Below are 21,335 nucleotides of genomic sequence, written 5' to 3' on the forward strand. Positions count from 1 at the left end.
GCTGTGGCTGTCCCATCCCTGGAAGTGTCCAAGGCCAGGTTGGACGGGGCTTGGAAAAACCTGGGAGAGCAGAATGTGTCCCTGCCCACAGCAGGGAGTGGAAAGAGATGGTCTTTAAAGTCCCTTCTAATTCAAACCATTCTATGATTCCGTATCTGGGAGCATAAAAAGCCAGTGTTAGGGAAATTAAAATTCTCCAACAGTTTTTTTGCTGTTTAGTTACCATCATATTATTTAAATCCACAGCTTTTACATTATTTCACAACAAACATACTAACTACTGGAAAGAAATTGATGTGCTGTTGGTTACTATTTGTTTCCATTTCGACATGATTTGCTGATGCTCTGTCCATTTCTGCATGCACGAAGGTCAGAAGTTATTTAACCTCTGTAGGCATAAAAAGTTGCTTTTATTTTCCTTTTAATATCTCCTAAGGTTACCCATATCTCTGCATTCAGCTATTGAGAGGACTATCTGAAATCCTTTGAAAATTTCAGATATGCAGCACAGATCAGTAAGTTCCAATATGAGGGGCCTCTCACAGCACATTAGTCTCACTCTCCACTACTGTCATTTACTTCTTGCTTGATTCTCAATGTTTTGGCTTTTCTTTTTTTTTTTTTAATTTTAGTGGGTTCTTATCTCCAAAGCCACGAATGATGTAAGCCTTGCCTACCATGGAAACTGCCACTGAGCAAACACTCTCCAATGCTTCAAACCAGGTTGGAACCCACAGAAAATTTGTTTCAGTGAGACTCCTACTCTTTTGTGTTTTCCTCTTTAGATATATCAACCCTATCAGCATTCAAAACAGTCACTTTTCCCAAATAACTTCTTATGGTGAGACAACAGAAAACAGAATTGCTTCTGAAACTCTCTAATAATTCATTTTTAACTCCTTATTACATTAAAAAAACCCCATTTGCCTCTGTAATAAATGCTTTGGGAGGAGTGTAATAAATTACCCTCTCTGTGGCATGTGAAATTCCAGAGAAACTTAGTTCTGCTCTTCTGAAGCCCCTCACTGGGCAATATCAGACCAAAGCGTGAGCAGGAGCTTCTTGGGCATCAGAGAAACACCGGGAACATCAGACACTGAAGCATGTGTAGGTGTATTAGCAGTCCTACCATCCATCTGTCAGAAATCTTCGATGTTCCTGCACATCACCCACTGGCAGAGCTGTCTGCCAAGCAAAAATATTATGAAATGTTCATTATATCCTCAAATCTCCCCCCCCCCTTCCCTAGGAGGAAATGGAAAAACCTGTCTCTCCACACACACACACACAGACTCACATTCGTTACCAAGAAACGGTGAAAGACTTTCAAATTCACCCAGAAAGAAAATGTACCAAGAGACCTGGGCTGTGAATTTAGATTTATTCTAGCAAACTTTACTTACCAGAGGATATACTGACTTTTAGTTCACATATATCTCATTTTTAAGGTACGTTAAAGACCGAGTTTACAATTAACTGAACAGACAGCGTACAAAAGGCTTTTAGAACTACACCATATGGTCGAGGGAAAGGAACAATCTGGACTATCCACATTTCAATCTGCAGGCTTGTCCACCTCTATAACACATTGTATTGCTGTAATAAAATATTAAGATAGAATTTTAAAAGTGAAAATATCTGTCTTTTGCACTACCAGGGAACAAGGCATCCCACAGTCTAGTGCGTTTAATAAATATTTTAACTTTTATGATTTTGGCTTGCTGAATCAGATATAGTCAATAAAATTCCCAATTCATTTAAAACTGTAGTTCCAGAAGGATATGGGTGGGTATTCATCTTATGCTTCAGGGAAATAAAAAATACCAGTTTACACGGGGTATACTGGCAGCAGTTAATGTAACAGATGACACATTCTTGGAAATTAAATAAAAGCAGAAAGAAAATACCCATTGTTGCTCAGTGAAGGACTAATCACATGGTCACAGCTGGAACCAGTGTAAATCATTCATTAATAAAATTCTGTTGTAGTAGTCACTTTTTTTCTGCTTTTCAAATGCCAATAGAAAAAAAGGACGTTTTTCAATTCTCTGCAGAAAGGAAACACTTGCAAGTATTTCATAGTAACTATTAAACTTACTAAATCTTTGCAGAAAACAAATGCCTGCAAGGAAGGCATAGTTAGCACTAAGGAAAAATATAAATACTTCTGTATTTTATACGTAATCCCAGAACACAGTCCAAGAAGATACCTGCTACACTCTGGCCTGACTTCTGATTGCACAGAATCCAAATCTTGAGAAAAATCATCCGAAGCCTTTGTAGGGCACATTTTATAATGTAAAGAATATAAATACAGCCTTGTGAGTCATATCCCTCAATGTAAAATGGAAAGTTGCACTAGATTAAATGCAGACACTCCAGAGGGATCATGTAATACTCAAGTATTCCATGATTACACACTCTGTTGGATATAGGTATCACAGGCTCATGGCCAATCATCCTATGATCCCAGGCTCTTTCAGACTATAGACTTCTCCATTCTTGAGCTGTGACCCCTAGTACCTTTAAAAAAAAAAAAAAAAATCAACTACTTCAAGTTTTTTGTTTCACTGCCTCCAATAGCAGGAAAAAACCTCACTTAAATCTATATGACCTTACAGTTAGTGGCTTCTTAAATCACAAAAATCAGATTATCCCCTACAATTATTCTGAAAGCAACCTCCTGGAATCTAAATTCTGGTACATTCATTGTCCTACTACTCACAACACTATAGGATAAGAGCACTGTTTTTCTGATCCTTTTGGAGAAACTACCAAGAGCAGTAAACAAAGTATGCCATTTGATGGCATAGACTGCCACAATATAAACTAAATGGGATAGGTTTTCCTCCACACCAAAAGAAAAATCAAAATCACCCCACTCCTCACCACCGTGTACAAACACCGCAAAGAGTAGAGCATTTAAAAATTGTCAAGAATTCCTTTAATTGAAAGGTTTCTTTGAATTTAAAAGCTAAAAATATATTATCTCCCTCATTCTGTGCCTACTAAAGCAGTCTGAGCAAAGACTTAAAGCACCTTGGCTTGAGAGGATATGTGGGTTTTACTGCCGAGCCTGCTAAGGACTGCTCAAATCTCTCCCAAGCCACGGGCCCTCGGAACAAGCCCTGTGCAGCTGGTGGGAATGCTCCAGTGGAAACTTCAACACATGCTTACATTTTCACATGATCAAAGGCTCAATTGCTCTGTTCTCCAGTTTACTGCAGTTATTCCTACCTCACAGTGACACCCTCAGCAAAGGGAGATACTTTCTATGAAACTGGTTAATGTTAAAAAAAAAAAAAAAAAAAAAGAAGAAACCCCTCAGTTTTCCAGTAATTAACTTCAAGTGGGATGAAGTGACAGTTCAAAGCACCATCGCTGCTAAGAGCATTACTTACACGCAGGAGGAAATCACTACCTAAGAAAACCTGAATATATAAAAGAAATGTAACAATTTTATCGAATTCAGAAAGAAAAAAAAGACACAAATGTTGTGCTAACTTCTAATTTAGCAATTATCTGTGTACTCTTTGTCAGAATGGGTAAAATCTGAAGGCAGGGAAGTGAATTGAGTACGTAAGTGCTACAGAAAAATCTGTACCTAAAGAAAAGCAACTGCAGAAAGCATCAGCTCTCACACGTGTACGGGCCATGATGCAGAGAGGCAGCTTTTATGTAAGATACCATTTTCTGCTCTTCCTGTCTTCGAAATAATAAAAATACTGCTTTTTTGGTAACAGGAAAATGCAGTAAGGCAGATCCTCACTGGCCAGGATACACAGTTAAAACTTACTTCGCTTTGTTTGGTGATGTGTGTCCATTTCAATAAAACAAAAATAAATAATAAAAGCTGTTGAAAAGTGTATCTGACCAACTTGTGGCTTTAAAAGAACATTTGCAGGAGAATTAGATAGTATAATTCTCCAGCTGATCAAAGGAGGCTGCCATTATGCCCAGGAAAAGCAGCCAGGCACCTCGCTTTTCTCCATCCCGAACCCTGCCAGACATCCCACTCTTCAGAACTCTGTCCAAAGGGCTCTGCAACATAATGAGAACAGGCCTAGTTTCTCTGCTTCCAGATGAAATGTAAAAAAAAAAAAAAAAAAAAAAAATTCACAGGGGAAAAAGGCACATCAGGTCAAATTCAGGTACGTATCCCTGTCATGCTTCACATGCCCATACACTATTTACTCCTTCAACTACACCACATACACCTCAGAGCTTTTTTTAATCTAACACCTTACAAAGTGCATTGATTCTTCTAACACTGGTATCAAAAGAATAATGACTACAGAGAATCACTGACTCATTAGGTTGGGAAGGATCTCCAAAGTCATCAAGCCCAACTGTTCCCTCAGCACTGCCAAGGCCACCACTAAAACCATGTCCCCAGGTGCCACATCTACACATCTTTTAAATCTCTCCAGGGATGGGGACTCCACCACTGCCCTGGGCAGCCTGTTCAGGTTTGACAACCTGGTCAGTGAAGAAATTTTCCCCAATATCCAGTCTAAACCTCCCCTGGTACAATGTGAGGTCATTCCCTCTCCTGTCCCTCGTTCCCTGGGAGCAGAGCCCGACCCCCCCCGGCTCCCCCCTCCTGTCAGGGGGTTGCAGAGCCAGAAGGTCCCCCCTGAGCCTCCTTTTCTCCAGGTTGAGCACCCCCAGCTCCCTCAGCCCCTCCTGCTGCTCCAGCCCCTTCCCCAGCTCCATTCCCTTCCCTGGACAAGCTCCAGCCCCTCAATGTTCTCGTCATGAGGGGCCCAAAACTGAACCAGAGATTTGAGGTGTGGCCTCACCAGTGCTGAGTATGTGACTTTAATTGCTTCCATGCCTAATTGCCACTACCTGGCAGCTCTCCAGTTGCCAGCTGAGGCCACTGTTCAGGCTACCTGAGAAGCCATGTCATGGGTTGGCAGCTGCACCTTCACCAAGCAACACCACCAGCACCACACATGGGTCCAGGAAAGTCAAACAGCATTAAAAAAAAAAAAAAATCCAACTTATAAAAATATACAACTATTTATAATTTTCCTCACTGGAAACCCTGTACCCAGCTCTAGGTAGACTGGTTCTTTCAAATGAAGTGTGACAGAGTGAAAAAGGCAGTATTTAGTCTAGCTAGGAAACATATGACAGATATAAGCTAATGTTAATGCTAGGAAAGCTAAAATTTATCTTTACTAATCCCTCTCAATGGAAACAATAGGACAGAATTAAAAATGACAAAGTTAAGATGAGGAAGCACATTTTAGGGAGGTATGAAAAGGAGAGACAAGGAGGCACACGAGGAAGGCTGCTGCTGCCTCACCTAGAGAGCTGCAATTTGTTTCCATCATCTCTATTTAAATCAGTTTAACAACTTTCTCATGCAGACAAGCATCAGGATTATTAATTTCAGTGAATATTACTGAGTAGGCACACAAAAACCAAGTTCAGGCATTTAAATTTCTGGGCTGATTTACACTTTAAGTCACAAGTACGAGTCATTTATACTGAAAGGTAATGAACAAGTTAATTTCTTTCGTTTAGATCATTAAGGCAAAAAAGTCTTCACTACGGTTACATAAATGAAGATGAAGTTATTCATAGAAAAGGAATAAATGTTTCCAAAACATGCTGTTGCTCTGCACCAGAAAAGAAACCATCACAGAAAGAATGACACTGCTGGGTGAGAGAAAGGATAATAAAACTGCACCAAGAGTGAATTTCACACTGAAGGGAGGAGTTGATTAATATTTTCGACAGTAAGAGAATAAAAAGAGGCTGGGCTTAACCCAATAGCTATTTTACAACCTAAATTTTATTAAACTGGTATTAGAATTTTGTAATTGTGTATTAAAATGCGGCCCACATTAGTCAGTGAACAGCCTTTAAGTGAACGCTTTGCTTTCTTTAGCAAGACAAGTCTTCAACGCCAACTGCAAATACCAAAGCCTTCTTGCACTCAAATGCTTTCAGCGGTTTTTTTTCTCCTGTTTTACTCAAAATACGCAAACTTGGATGCCTACAACTAGCACATAAACCTGAAATATGGCATTTAAATCCACTCATTAAAAGCTAAGCACTCAAATGGGCTGAAGTGCAAAGCTGAAGCAAAAGCAACTACTCCCTCAACCAGGAGCAGCAAGGATTTACTCCAAGGGTAAAAGCCTCAGGGCTTGGGGTGTCTCAAATTCAAGCCCTAACTCTCGCATTTTTAAGGTGACACATCGCTGCTCTGTGATTTTCCATGAGGTTGGTGGGGTTTCTTTGAAAAACCAAAACCAAGTGACAAGCTCACGTGCCGGGTACAGGGGGGTGCTCTCAAAACGCTCACAGCGTCACTTTTCATCTTCTAAGACATAAATTCATGTGATCTTTGAACAACTATTTATTTCACACCAAACCAGATATCTCCCTAAAGCCTACCAATACAGCCTGCAGGCATATTTCTTAAATAAAAGTACTGAATCCTTGTATACTTAAAATTTGCATAGCAAAGGGATGAATCAACTATCACAGAAGTAGTAACACTGTGCAGCAACCGCTCACCTCTCGCAGAAGAAAAAAAAACCCTGTTTGTGAGGTTTGGGTGGGACTCTACAAGTGCTTTTCTTCATGTTTCACAATTGTGAAATATCATTTTCTTGCAGAACTCTGACAAGCACAACTGCTGTTCAAGCTATTCAAGGAACCAGTTCTGTTTATGCAATTTATATTTTGCATATGTAAACCACAGCACCTCTTTACTTGTAGATTTTATTTCGGCTTAAAAGTAAATGAGACTGTACACCCCCAATTCAATTAAATTAAATTAGCAAGACTAATTTGGAATAACTCAAATAACTTTCTGTACTGTCTTTGCTGCAAGATGTATTTCTGCCTACAGAGATGCTTCAGTTTTAACAAATCTCACTATGGGATTTCCAGTAGCACCTAAATTTTCGTGATATATCAATAAAAGAAATATAAGGTGTTAAACAGGTCTGCATTTGACAGAATTAAATCACTCTGTTGGCCTGATTGAGTTTAAGCATTCGGAAAATAAGCAGTTATAGCAGTAAACAGGGAATGAAGCCCTCTAAAAATTAACATGTGAAGTAACTTTTTTTTTACCTGAAGAACCAAAAAGTAGTGGAGGAAAGTCCAGCAGGAAAGACTCTGCTCACATGCTCATTTGAGAGATATTTAAGGTTCAATTAACTCTGCTTGCACTAATGGACCACAATTAAAGCTTTTCAAAAACTACTAGAGGAGCTCTACTGAGAAACCCGTGGTGGAGGCTATTAACACATGATACACTATCTCCTGTGATCTAAAAAAATACTTATCTGCTACATAGAAGAACATAAGTTAAATGTCAGTTGGCTCAACATTTTCTAAGAAAAGGCTGTTTTCCAGAAAAGCACGTGTCTGAAATGGGGCTGCTGGCAGAGTCCCTCAAGCACAGAGCTGCACCTACTTACCTACAAGAGCTCTCAGGACTGGGCATACATGGAATATTCTATATATTACATATTTTTATACATAATATACATTGCATTATAACATTCTTGTATACTTTATTACGTAGCATATGCTTATAGATACATATATTATATATACACGTGTATATTCTTATGTAATATATAACATGATAAACATACGTGTTCCAAACATGACCCAGCTTTATATTTACTCCCCATATCGAGCACTGGAGTGATGTAATTTCCTAAATGGCCCCATGACAACTAATGTAATTACACTGAAATACTATTAGCCATATTTATATTGGGGATAGTCTTACCACAGTTCTTAAAGACCTGCTCTGCAGCTCAGGAATTAACTGTATCTCCTCAGCCCAGTGTGATTAGTCAGTTTGACATTTTACCTTGTGCAGTGACTCAAACTCCTCCCACTCTCATCATTCAGTGGAGATAGCTTGGATTTAAATCAGTTTAAATATGGTTCAGGTAACATATACTCACATGACCTCTTTTTTTTTCTAATATCTTATTTTAATTCACCAAAGCGAACTAGAACGAGATGATCTTTAAAGGTCCTTTTCAACTCAAACCATTCTGTGATTCTATTAAATGAAAATAATTGTGTTGTTATTTATAATCGTGTTACATCCTGCCATGCCCAAGTGGAAATTTAGGATTCTTTGGCTAAGAAGTCAAACCTGATAACTCAAGAAGCTTGCACATTAAGACTTCATGTTAACATCTGTTAAAAAAACATCATTTGTTAAAAAAAAAAAAAAAAAAAAGGAAAGTTTTGCTTCTTGCACCCCAAATTCAGCTTATAGAAGGTCACGCTCCAGCTCACCATGTCCCCACTGGTCACAGAACATTTGGAACAAAGAGGCTCTGCATAGACTCATTTTTTTATCTTATTTTTTCCAGTTTTGCCATATTTACAGGCACATGCAATGAAACTCGGGCTCCTGAAAAAACAAAATGGTTTAACTGCCAGGAGTTTGCATGCATGTGCTGTAAAATACACATGGTACAAATTACATATCTAATTTTATATATATATATATATATATATATATATATATATATATATATATATATTTATACACACATTTATTTATATATTACAAATTACACACACAAAAAAATACATACACCTTGTATAAACTTGCAACTATTATTTAATTTTTATTTAAGTCACGTAATTCTTACAACTGTGATTTAGGAAACACAGCACCAGCTCTACCAGAATGCCAAAGAAAGTTGATTCTAGTCAAATATTTCCTTTTGACTGAAGTGCAAATCACCTGAGTTGAATGTGTATGAACTAATTAGCAAAGCAGGTATCCCCAAGCTGTGAGCAACTTCTCGCTCCTCAGGCTACCTAACAGCAGATACTTCACCACTTTTAATGACCATCAATCCCATGAATCATGTTTGGCAAACAAAATATGAAGATGTTTTCAGAGATGTTCTTCCCGTTTCTTATTCATACTGAAGTGGAAGTTAGCACTTAAAATATTTTGAAGAACTACCCTTGCTTTTGTGCTGGAATCACTGGAGGTGTGATTATGGCATGTAAATCCCTTCAGATTAAATGCCTTTATCAAAACATCTTACAGGTACATAAAAAACTGAAGGGGCATGAACAGCTCTGGCAGCTTGTAGCTCAAGTTGGTGATCTTTGCAATTCATAAACATCAACACTGGGGCTGGTTTGCAGGGGAATAGAACCAACTAATTATTAGCTTTTGCTTAAGGGCACGTGTGGTGAGCTCTGCAGGTATCGCCTCTGCTTTTAGACTAATGTATTGCCTCTTCAAGCCTATCAGTGTAACAACTGCTGCTGCACTCTACAGCATTTCTAGTGTTACCCAACTGCTTTGTATTCAAAGAGAGCACACTGAAACTTCTGAAAGATGCTGCTAAGAAAGAAGCTGCAGTTCCAGTGAATTACTCTTTACTTGCAAAGAGTAATTTTATATTGTTCAATAAGAGACAGAGAATCACAGAATGATCTGGGTTGGAAGGGAACTTAAGGATCATTTCATTTCAACCCTGCCCTGAGCAGGGACACCTTCCACTAGATCAGGTTGCTCCAAGTCCCATCCAGCCTGGCCTTGGACACTTCCAGGAATGGGTCAGCCACAACTTTTCAGGGCAACCTGTGCCAGGGCCTTACTACCCTTACAACAAAGAATTTCTTCCTAATATCCAATATAAATCTACTCTCTGTCAGTTTGAAGCCATTCTCCCTTCTCCTGTTTCTCCAGACCCTTGTAAACAGTCCCTCTCCATCCTTCTTGTAGTCTCCCATCAGGTACTGGAAGATCACAATTAGGTCACCCCAAAGCTTCTCTTCTCCTGGCTGAACAATCCCAATTCTCTTCACCCTTCCTCCATCCCTCTAATCACATTCACTTGCTACTTATCACAGAGACAGCCTAAAGACAACCTAAACTGAGCTGAGAGTCTGAGCCAATGATAACTTCAGGCTCCTTTCACCAATAAACATCCAACACCAGAAGGTTTTTAAGCTTCTTTAAGAATTGCAAAACATGAGAAAAAAATACTGTCATGGCTACACCCAGCAAAAGAAATATAGGTTACTATCAGCCTGTTATTCAGAGACTGCAAAGAGGATTTTAAAGTAGATGAAGCATAATTATTCAAACTAGAAGATTCTTAAGGTCAGTCATCCATGATGGAGAAAGAAGTTCAGTGACAACCAAGAGTCACCCAACCTTGAAGCAAGACAGCAAGGACTGCCCCATGACACAGTTGGGGAGAGATCATCATCCACCAGCACAACCAGTGCAGCTCCTGGAGCAGCTCTGAATACTCACCTCCAGATTATTTTATCCTGATTTTTCACCAGCTGACATCAAGTTTTGTGGTGCATTTAGTCATAAACTTTGGAGAATCTCAGTCCTGACTTTGGTTCACAAGGTGTTTATGCTTCCTCTTTCCATTAAAGTTAGCCATAGTAAGAATCCTATTTGCAATCCTGTTAAAATGAGCACTCCAGGCAATAGTTGGGGTTCTTACCATTTCACTTCAGTGCAGATTTTGGTCCAGTAAGTCTAACTCAGTATTTTCCACCCAGAATTGCAAGCATTACTTTCATTTCTTCATGCAGGGGATTGGTATGATTGGTAAGGAGCAGTTTCAGTATTACAAATAATGAGGCAGCACAAATTCTAGAAAACGAAAACTTCCTGAGCAAAACTAGCAGCCTCTTCAAACACTATTGGTACCATTTTGTTATTAACTATTTCCCCACTAAATCACTTTTTGTTTTCAATTTAGATTCACAGATATGCCAGGCTCCTAAATAAAACATCAATTCAAAGACTGAAGACATTTTACATGCAGTTTACAGCTAATGCATTTCCAAAGTTGAAAGAAAACACAGCAAAGTTAGATAAAAACAGTAGTGAGATTCTGTAAATAGATCCAAGTCTTCAAAAGAAAATCATTCACTGCATGCAGCTTTAAAGCAGGTCTTTCAAGTTAGGATTAAATTAAACGTTTATTTAGTGACACGACACTAAATAAAAACAGTACTAAAAGATGCAAGTGCAAAACCAATCATGATCACCCAAATACCCTTTTTTTGGTACAAGAAGTTCTACAGGTTCCACCAGCTCTGCCTGCATGAGTGGGTTGATGGTTCTACTCATTTAAGCTGTGTTTCCATTACTGGGTTGTATGTGCTTACGGGAAGATAAACAGAACAACCACATCTTCTTGATGGGGAAATCTTTGTGCTGGAGAGCAGAATCAGGCAGATGAGCAGCTCACACTTAAATTACTGGCAGTCACATGTATAAAGCTGGGCACAAGATTAAGCCAAAACACCTTTCCTCAGCATGTGCTGCAGTATACTTTATAGGTTGTTATCATTGATGCCAAAATTAATTTTTTCTATTTGTTCTTTGATCACAGAATTGTTTGGGTTGGAAGAGATCTCAAAGATCACCTCATTACACCTCCCTGCCATGGGCAGGGACACCTTCCACTAGCCCAGGTTGCTCCAAGCCCAGTCCAACCTGGCCTTGGACACTTCCAGGGATGGGGCAGGCACAACACAACCTGTTCCAGTAGGCTTTTGCAAATCCCTTTAAATGGAGACATCCCTTTTGGGCTAAGCAGAGTTGAACACAAATCAATAAGAGCAGGATGTATCATTAAAACTCACTGGCAGCTAAAACGCAGGGTCCTTTCAAACACCACGTGAAAGCCATGAGTGCAGGGAGCAGCAGTATCTGAGTGAGCTTTAGCTGGCAGGGATAAAAAGAAGTCAGAAGAAAGGTTTAGCAACGAAGATAAGCATTTTCCATGAATGCACACAGTAAGTAATTATGCTGCTGCCATATGCAAATCCCCGTCGGTGCATCCACACTGGTACCCACCGTACATGGCCCGACTCGCTCTAGGTGTGTTTTGCATATCTTTAAAACAACACACCTTCCCTTTTCGTGTCTGAAGACCCATCCTTTGATTTGCTGCTACGTGAATATAAAACAGCAGCAATCCTCACAAAGGAATGATAACAGCTCGCTGCTTTGATACCTATGGCAACATGACAGAAAACAGGCAATTCAAAGAAACAACTAATTCAGTTTAAAGTTGTGAAGGCATGAGGTTTGGGTTTTTTTGTGGTCTTTAACTTATCTGCAAGGCTCTTTAATCAAATCTTGTAGAGAAGTGTAAGTAGCCATTCTGAATTGATTATTACAACTTTAGGATGAGTGACACTTGACTGAAAAAGTAAAAGGATGTCAATCTCCTTTGTTTTCATTTTCAAAGAAGGAACAGGAAAATAGTCTTCTTCCTGTGTGTTCTATGCAAAGAAGAAAATTAGAGACTGTGGTTTGGGCCCCATGGTCTTGGACTCCCCTCTCCTTCCGCATTGGCTAATACATAGAAACACTTAATCTGGTAGTTTAGGTAAAATTCTTCAGCAGTCTGGACAGTGCAAGCTGGACAGAAAGTGCTGCTTTACTGAAATAGTCATATTCCTGTACATGGGATGCCTGCAGGTCTAATACACTTGTAATCTATAATTTTCCAATGCACAGAAGTTACCAAAATACCATATGGCTCTTTACTGCAGCAATTCAGTAGAGTCAAGGATGCAGGCACATTCACTCAATTTTTTTTCCTTTTTCTTCCCAAAATTTATGTTTGGATCCCAGCAACTCATCTTGTGCCATAAAATATTTACAGTTTCAACTCGTATGAAGAACTCATCAGCCTTCAGAGATAGAAGGGCCACTCTTATTGTCAAAACTGGAAGCTTCACAGTCATAACTTCATTTTCATTACAGCTTCACAGAAGACATAGAAATACATACCTCTTTTAGCTGCCAATACTCTCACAGACTAAAAAAATGCCACTCCAATCAGTAAGTTTTTGCTGACCTCAGAACACACAATTTGGTTTTGCCAAATGCTTTTTGAACTGTACAGTCACTTGGGCATTTTTAAGACTATAATTAAATTGCCAAAAACTTATTACATGACAAAAGGCAGCTTGTCTGCATAAAAAGTTTAAAAAACCCCTTTATCTTCTTTCAGTACAGAAGATAAAGGCATGTTTTAAGTCATTATTTCCTCTTTGGCTTCCCCCCTAGGTGCAGGGAGGGGTTTTAGTTTCCATTCTAAGCTGAGATGAACCAGTCAGCCCAGCAAGCTCATTCAGTGTCCTAAAACTATCACAATCTAAAATCCAGGATTTATTTCAAAACTTTTATGCCCCAGGTGAGCCAGGATCAAGAGTTCTGCACAGGCTGCATCTCAGTGAGAGAATTTCTTCCTAAAGATCTGCACCCCTATCTGTCACAGGGTCTCTAAGCCAGTAAAGTTAAATATCCCTTAAATGAAGAGATGTGTATATATATATATATATATATACATATTTTTATATAAAGTCCATATTTGGAATACTTTGAGCCCATCCTAAGCAATACTTTTAAATTGCTTGTAACTGTGGCCCTGCAACATGCTTAGAATTGCTCTGCTTTATGAACATTATTAATTCATGAAAAATTAAAAGAAAGAAAGAACACACAAAGAACAATAAAAAAAAAATCACAAAACAAGGCAGAAAATTGGTATTTTAAGATTTACTTCTGCAAGAGCTATTCTGGCTACACCAGGGGCCTACCAAGCATGTTGGCTCAGTTGAACTGGCAGCACAATGGCAGGTTCCAGCCAGCACCCATCCAGCTGTTGTTTCCTACCAAACATCAGAGTAACTACCCCTGTTTTGTCTCATTAAAAAAAAAAAAAAAAAAAAAATAAAAAAAAGGAGAAGATACTGTTGAAAGATATGCTGAAACAGTGATCTAATGAGATTACACACTGGAAATCACCTAAAAATAATTATTAGCTTTTTACCAGAATCCTGTGAAATTTCCAGTAGATAATATTCAAATTTAAGTTGTCAGGAAAAACACCTATCAGCCTATGTATAAATAGATATGAGTACATACAATGCACCAACTCAAGGTCTACACTTGCCTTTTCTTCTGCAGGGGAGACATGTCAGAAGGGGTTCTAGTTTTAGTCTCTGCAGCACCTCCACAGCAGTAACCACATGATTCAAGACTGTCAGTACTCCTTCCTCACTGCTACTGTTTCAACACAGGATATTGTTTTCCTTTGCACCAAGACATATTCCTCAGATATTAAAGTGCTACATTTCCATAATTTAGGGAAAAAAAAAAACACAAAAAACCCAAGCTTCTCATAGTAACACCCCACAGAGCAATGGAAGACTTCAGAAGTTTTTAGAATCCTAGAATGGTCTGTGTTGGAAGGGACCTTAAAGATCATCTCATTCCATTCTTCCACTAAATCAGGTTGCTCCAAGCCCCGTCCAACCTGGCCTTGGACACTTCCAGGGATGAGGCAGCCACAGCTTCTCTGGGCAACCCGTGCCAGGGCCTCATCACCCTCACAGGGAAGAATTCCTTCTTTCCCTGGTTTTAAATTAAGCTTTATCATTTGTAAGCCTCCAATGATTTTGAAAAATTCTTACATCAGCTAGGCTTCTATTAGGCTTTTACTTGTGAAAATTAGCCTTGTTAAAAATTAAATTAATTCAATTTAAAACAGAGTTGAATGTCCTTTGTGAAAATGACTGACCACGCAAGACAAATGTACAAATTCAGAGGGAACTGGCTTCAAACAATAGAAGTCCCTGCTCACTGCAGGGGCAGTTGGACTAAATGGCCTTTAAAGGTCCCTTCCAATCCAAACCATTCTAGGATTCTATGAACAGAAATAGATCAGGTACAGTGAACAGATGTACCCCACAATCCAGCTCGTCATCAGCACTCTGCCTCTTTTCCAGACAGGATGAGGACAAGCTGAGTGCTCAGGTGATGTGGGAAAGGCTTGTGAAGGAGAGAGGTGGCTGGGAGAAGACCAGAGCAGAGGCTTTCATTCTTCTGGACCTGAGCAGCCAAGAACACAACTGTCACCTCCATAATTCTGCAACCTGCACACTGTGTTGCATTTTTATGAGCACCCTGGTGAGCAAATGAGCCAAAGGCTGAGACCAACCCTCTATTTTCTTTTACCCTTAACAACACTTGTGTACACCAAAGCCTACATGTGGAACTCACTAATGTTTATGGGGCCACTTAACTGCCACTGAAGCGTGAAACGAGTTGCAGATGGACAGGTTGTGCTCACCTACCCAGGATACGCCTGGAATTAAGAGATATTGGAAGTTGGTCACCTCCAGGAGCAGCACTGGTGGTCTCCATCCAATCTTCACTCACCCCAATAAACACCTGTCTGCCCTCAGGCTTGTGATTGCTTTATGTGTGTTCATGGTATTTCAGTGCCTCTCCCTCCCCTGTGCTCTACACCAGATGAAATTGTGCACAATTAAAAGTATTTTAGAAAAAACACCCAAATAACTTGAAGTTACATTTTCAAAAGGAGAAGGTGGAAGTCTCATGGAGGTACAATGAGGTTTTGAGCACCTACACATTTAAATTCTTTCTGAAAACAGCAGTTCAAAGACTCTCAGTAACTTCTGAAAACCTTATCCTGTATAATTCCAATCGTAGATGGTTGGACATCAGGATGAATTTCCCACAGAAAGTGTGATTAAACATCAGAATGGGGTGCCCAGGAGGTGGTGGAGGCATCGTACCTGGAGGTGTTTAAGAAGAGACTGGATGTGGCACTCAGTGCTCTGGTCTGGGTGACAAGGTGATGGTCAGTCACAGGTTAGACTCGATGACCTCAGAGGTCTTTTCCAACCTGATTGATTCTGTGATAGTTCCTTCTTCAAAACACAATACTTACAGTTTACTGTAAAAAATACACAATATGTAATAATTGTGTGAACCAACAAGACTCTTTTTTCCCTGCCATCACATCAACATCACTCACTTGGAGTTTGCATCAGACGAAAGACACTGTTCTTCCTACACGAGGCTGTTTGTCCCCAGCTCTGGACAGGGGATGTCCTACCTGTCCTCTCCCACCTGCTGACACATACCAGAAGACAACACTACTTTATGGTTATGTGAACATTCATCTCTGCCCAATTCCTGAGGCAAAACCTCCCACTGAGAAAGCACCATGGTTGTTTTAACTATTGGGGAAAAAGGGAAGGGGTTGGAGTTTTTTGTTTACTCTTGTATCTCAAATTTAATTAAATTTGAAATGTGGCAGAAATTAGGACACAAACAAATAATTAAAACTTTAATCATAAATTAATTCACTACTCAAAAACATACAGTCCTTGGCATTGATTTCATGTAAGTAATTGAAAGTCTGTTATTTCCTGCAGTACCTACTACTCAACTAGGCTTTCCAAAAAAATCTACTTTTTCAACAACTTATTTCTTGTGGCTTTGCTATCTCACTGGCTGCCTCTGCAAATAATCAAATTAGGCAAATATTTCCTACATTACACTGAGAATGACATACCATTCATTGACTACACCCCACAGAATTTTAAAATACAAAAAAAGCTATTCTTATACAACTTACTTACTCCCTAAAGACTCCTGATTACTCAACTGATAGTTTAATAATATTCCTATTTTATTAATATTATTGAAAAGACTGAATGAAGAATGATAGGAAAAAATCCTTCATCTTTACAATAAAAAGCAGCTGATAAAGAGCTTCTTAACAAGGCACCTTTCAGAATTTAAAAAAATCCCTGAAAAACCTAAATGCTCGGAGCAAAAATAGCTACTGCAAGGATGTAACACATCCCTGGAAGTGTTCAAGACCTGCCTGGATGCCACCCTGAGCAACCTGGCCTAGTGGAAGGTGTCCCTACCCACGGTGGGGGGGTTTGGAATGGGATGAGCTTCAAGGTCCTTTCCAACCCAAACCACTCCACGATTCTCTGATTCTAAGGAAACAGCAAGATGAGGGAGTAAAAGAGTACCACATACACAAATCAATTAGTACACCAGAAGAAATGGGTGTCAATATAAGCACCATAATCTAAGAAATATTTGGCTTCTCTGCTGCCTTGTATGAGCTTCCACCACAGCCTCTCCCTTGTTGCAGCCTGTAAGACTGTCTTTTCATTACTTCACCACATATCTATATTAATACCTTTAATTTGTTACTCTTCTATTAAATTCAGTACAGGTTGCCTGATGAATTCAGAAGTTACCAGAAAAGAAAGAGGAGAAGAGAAGGAATGGCACTGACACCCTGTGCCACACCTGCTTCTTTCCTTAAAGGGACGAGGCTTAGATCAGTTTTACAGGCACAGAACCTGTTACAATTGAGTCTTTTCATCTCGAAAATTTTTGAGACTTTGTATTTAAATATTTAATAAAAAACATTTAATTAATAATATTTAACATTTAATTTGAAAATATTGAAAATTTATTGATTCTCAGCACAAGGAAAACTAATTTTCCCCACCAACAATAACAAAATACAATCTCAATTCACTGTTGGCTACCACTAGTTTGAACAATGGAATTCCACATTTTCGTTTTTTGGTGGGAGGAGGTAGAATAGTAAGTAAGAAACACATATCTGAATCGTCAAATATTTTTTATCATCTCTTCCCTTTTGGCTGTAGGGTCCACCTTTCACTTGGGTCTGTCAGTCTGTGTCTCCTGTACAGCCACAGGAATTACAGGTACAGCATAATTGTTACCAGACATACTTCACTCATGATTTTAACATTTCCCCCTCTGCTTCAACCATGTGAATCCAGGTTTTGATTAAAAAGGAGAAAAAGTGAAATTATCAAGCATGTTGCTAATCTTGCCTTGAAGGAGAGATTCCTTTGATTCCCAAAACCTGTTACCTTGCCACACTTACCATACACTGGGAGCACAATGTGAACTGTGACATTATTTCAGGGCAAGCACAATAAAAAATCATTAGTAGACACCTACTAACATTAAGAACTCCAAATCCACTGGACCCATCAAGAACTACACCCTCTCTCTTTTTCTTTTAAGAAACACATCATATTTATCAGAAGTAATATTACCTGCATCCAAAACTGGGAGCAGTAAAACACCAGGCAGTGCTGCTTCAGAGCTCTTCATCAAATCAGTCTGGGAATCTTGGCTACAGATCCCAGCGGTGAGCAGGACTTTTTCCAACCCATTCTATCTGCTTCAGTTCAATGGACAGATGGCAAAGTGCAATTTCCCCAGTTGCAGTAGCGTTCTTCAATCTGAGTAGAGTTGAGGGCTGAAAAGAAAAGAGAATTTGAGCTCAGTTGATCTAACTTTCCAGGTGTCTTAACCTAAGAAGGGTCTCAGAGAAGTCCAGAGAGGTTGTGGAGTTCCCATCCCTGGAAGTGTTCAAGACCAGCCCTGGACAGGGCTTGGAGCAAGCTGGTCTAGTGAAAGGTATCTCTGCCCATGTTCAGGGGGCTGGAACTAGATCATCTTGAAGGTCCTTCCAACCCAAACCATTCTGAGGTTCTGGGAAGAAGCTTCATCAAATAACTACTCAATACTACATCACACAAATATTTATCCCAAAGTATCCCCACAGATGGAGACTCCATAGCCTCTTAGGGCAACTTGTTCCAATGTCTGATCACTCACAGCAAAAAACTTTCCATGTTTTAATGGAATTGCCTCTATTTCAGCTTGTGCCCCTGAGTCCACTCATCTCAAGGTTAAACTGTCCCTCTCCTCGTGGCATCCCTGTATCCTCACACTGGAGTTTCCCATCCTGTTTTCTGTACCACCTACAGTTTTCCTGTATTTTCGTGACTGAACTATGTGACTGATTGGAAATATTTCTCCAGTATTCTTTGCATCATCTGAAAAATAAAGGAGCAAAAATTAAATCACCAATGAAACTGCTGGTTAAGTGTATCTGGGCCATGAACACATCGGAGACCCACTAAATGTGGGTCTTTCTAATCCCATTAGAAGTTACACTTTAAAGCAACAGGGCATTTTTAATATTTTCTGTATCTCAGCCACATAGAATCTGAGGTTTTATATCAAAATATTTTCTTGCAAAGATTTAATGCTTTAAAAGAAATTAGTTTAATATAGCAGTGTGGGCCAGACACACAATCCTATTAAAAAAAAACATCAGCTTTGTCTCACAAATCCTTCTATCACAAAACCATAGTGACTAACATTAATTATTTAATTTTTTTTTTAGCTTTTAAGCCTTCACTGATGGAAGTCCAAGTTAACCTTTAGTTTACTTTGTCCTGGGTTAAATCCACTGTGACATCCTTTTTGCCCTTTTAAATACAGCAACTTTTTGGAAGTCTTCCAGTACTTTGAAATAAACACATTTACAAGATATGCAACAATTAACATGAGTGGTTCTAGAGGCTCCTGAGACAGCTCTGAAGTCCCTATGATGTGATGTCCAGATATGTTTATATAATTTTTTTTTATTTAATAGTTAATTTCAGAAATCACTCCTTTACCATCTTTAGCAAAGTGGGTGTGAACTTTCTACTCCAAACAAAAAATGATATGGGAAAGGAGAAAACATTAAAGTATGAAAAAGAGCAAAACTACATTAAAAAGGAAAAAAAATACATTAAAACAGTAAAAGTTTATGCTTAAGGATGAGTAAGCTGACTTGGAGACACACTAAAACTGACCATTTCACCCTGTAGCTGGTTGTGCTGGAGCCAGAGGAACGACTGCATTAGACATAAAGATCAGAAGATTGTGATGTTTATACACCTAAAAGTTGGTATCTGCCCACTTCTCAATCGCAAGTCAGACAACATGTTTCCACTTATTTCTCAAAATGACAAGGTTTAATACTTTTTTGCTTCAGTCTTCACAGAAGAACTTGAGATTCTCAACAGCAATTAAATTGTCAGAGTTTCCAGTCAAAGCTTCCAAAGAGATAAGGTAGGAAGAGGATGAGAGGGTTTTTCTCAAAACAAATTCAAACTGGCAAAGTCTGAGGTCCTTACTGAATACCAAAAGAACTAGTTGAAATAGCTCTTCAGTCACCTGCAATTACCTTCAAAAGCTTGTGAAAGTCAGAAAATCTCCCAAAGATATGAAATGCCAGCAAAAAAACTTACCCAAAAGAGAAGAAAATGAGAATTACAGACAATTAAACCTTACTTCCATATCCACAGGATATCAAAGAAAGAGATTAAACCACCTATATGTGCACACCTAGAGGACTGGCCAAGCAAGATTTGTCAGGGGAAAAAACAAAAGTCACATCAAACTAATCTTAATTTTCCTTTTCAACCAGAAATGCATCTTGACTTCAGTCAGTTTTTCTCACAGTACATTTTAGAAAATAAAATAAGAGACAATACAGTCTAGGTTATATCACTAAGAATCAGTAACATACAGGGTGTAAAGCTGTATGGTGGAAGTAAGTCCAGTGGTTTTCCATGAGAATGGCAGAACATGGCAGAACATGGCAGAAAAGGCAGGAATGTGTCCTCACTCCAGTGTGATTCAGTACTTTCACTTAAAATACATCAGCAAGTAACACTGAGCTCTGGGAGGCATTGCAAGTGAATGCTGGAATTTTAATGTATCTTCAACTGGATTGAGAGCTTGAACCCTAAGAAAGAAGTAGTTTAGCAAGTAAATTACAAATTGCATTTTTTTTACTGTATTTTTTTAATGCATAATTAAGTCAGGAATGATCCAAATACATTTCATCCTTCCTGAAAACCAGAGATGAAAAATTCTCAGGATTCCTTACAGATCAATTTATATATTTATTATATTATTACAGTTATAGTATGGATCTACACTGAAACAACGGGAATGGAATGGAGAAAAATGGATCAAAAGACGCTTCTACACCAGTGAAGCAGCACAGAGGTCCCAGCACTGCAGAGGCACAGATGACCCATCCTCACAGATCTCCTGCTGATCTTGGCCTGTTCTGTCCCCCAGACTGTTCTCAAAGTGCTGAACCTCCATGTGGAAGAACAGAATTCAGAAGTAATTCTGAGCAGAATCCATGTAACAGCCCTGATTCTCCACGCAGCCTGTTGTGCAAAAAGACACTGCTCAGCCCAGAGTCTCTAAAACACAAGGACTTCAAAAAATTACCAGGGAAGTAATCAAATAGCACTTTTTTCTAATAGCTACACATACTGTGGCTCTTCCATCAGCCAGCTGGTAGGAACATTAAACCCCCAAACTTTTTTCGTTTTTACAACACGTAAAAAGTTTTATTTTTAATATATATCATGATTTGAAGAAGTACAACTAAACAGAGCACTACTGTAATTTTCTAATTATATTTTTCACAAGTTTTTAATGTCATAATTTAAATTATGAACTCTTTATTTCAAGATGATTAATTAGAATATGTTCCATTTGGGGAACAAGAGTTCAATATCCTACTATCAATTAAACAAAATGCACTCCTTTAGCTTAAGATTAAAAACCAAAA

The 21,335-nt window shown here is 38.9% G+C and overlaps 1 protein-coding gene across 11 annotated transcripts in view; it reads right to left on the bottom strand.

The window, feature by feature from the left end:
• GTDC1 (glycosyltransferase like domain containing 1) overlaps positions 1 to 21,335 on the bottom strand; it is a 209,085-nt gene that overhangs the window by 165,988 nt on the left and 21,762 nt on the right. For 9 of the 11 annotated variants that reach the window (XR_010432042.1, XM_064661649.1, XM_064661639.1 and 6 more), the window contains one exon: positions 17,953 to 18,158. The gene's annotated coding sequence lies outside the window, so the exon portion shown is untranslated. Of the gene's footprint in view, positions 1 to 11,646; positions 11,729 to 17,952; positions 18,159 to 20,270; positions 20,453 to 21,335 lie in introns of those variants that run through there. The other 2 variants (XM_064661643.1, XM_064661642.1) reach the window with 2 other exon arrangements.

The sequence above is a fragment of the Pseudopipra pipra genome, chromosome 7, assembly GCF_036250125.1.
Source record: "Pseudopipra pipra isolate bDixPip1 chromosome 7, bDixPip1.hap1, whole genome shotgun sequence".
Taxonomy (NCBI): Eukaryota; Metazoa; Chordata; class Aves; order Passeriformes; family Pipridae; genus Pseudopipra; species Pseudopipra pipra.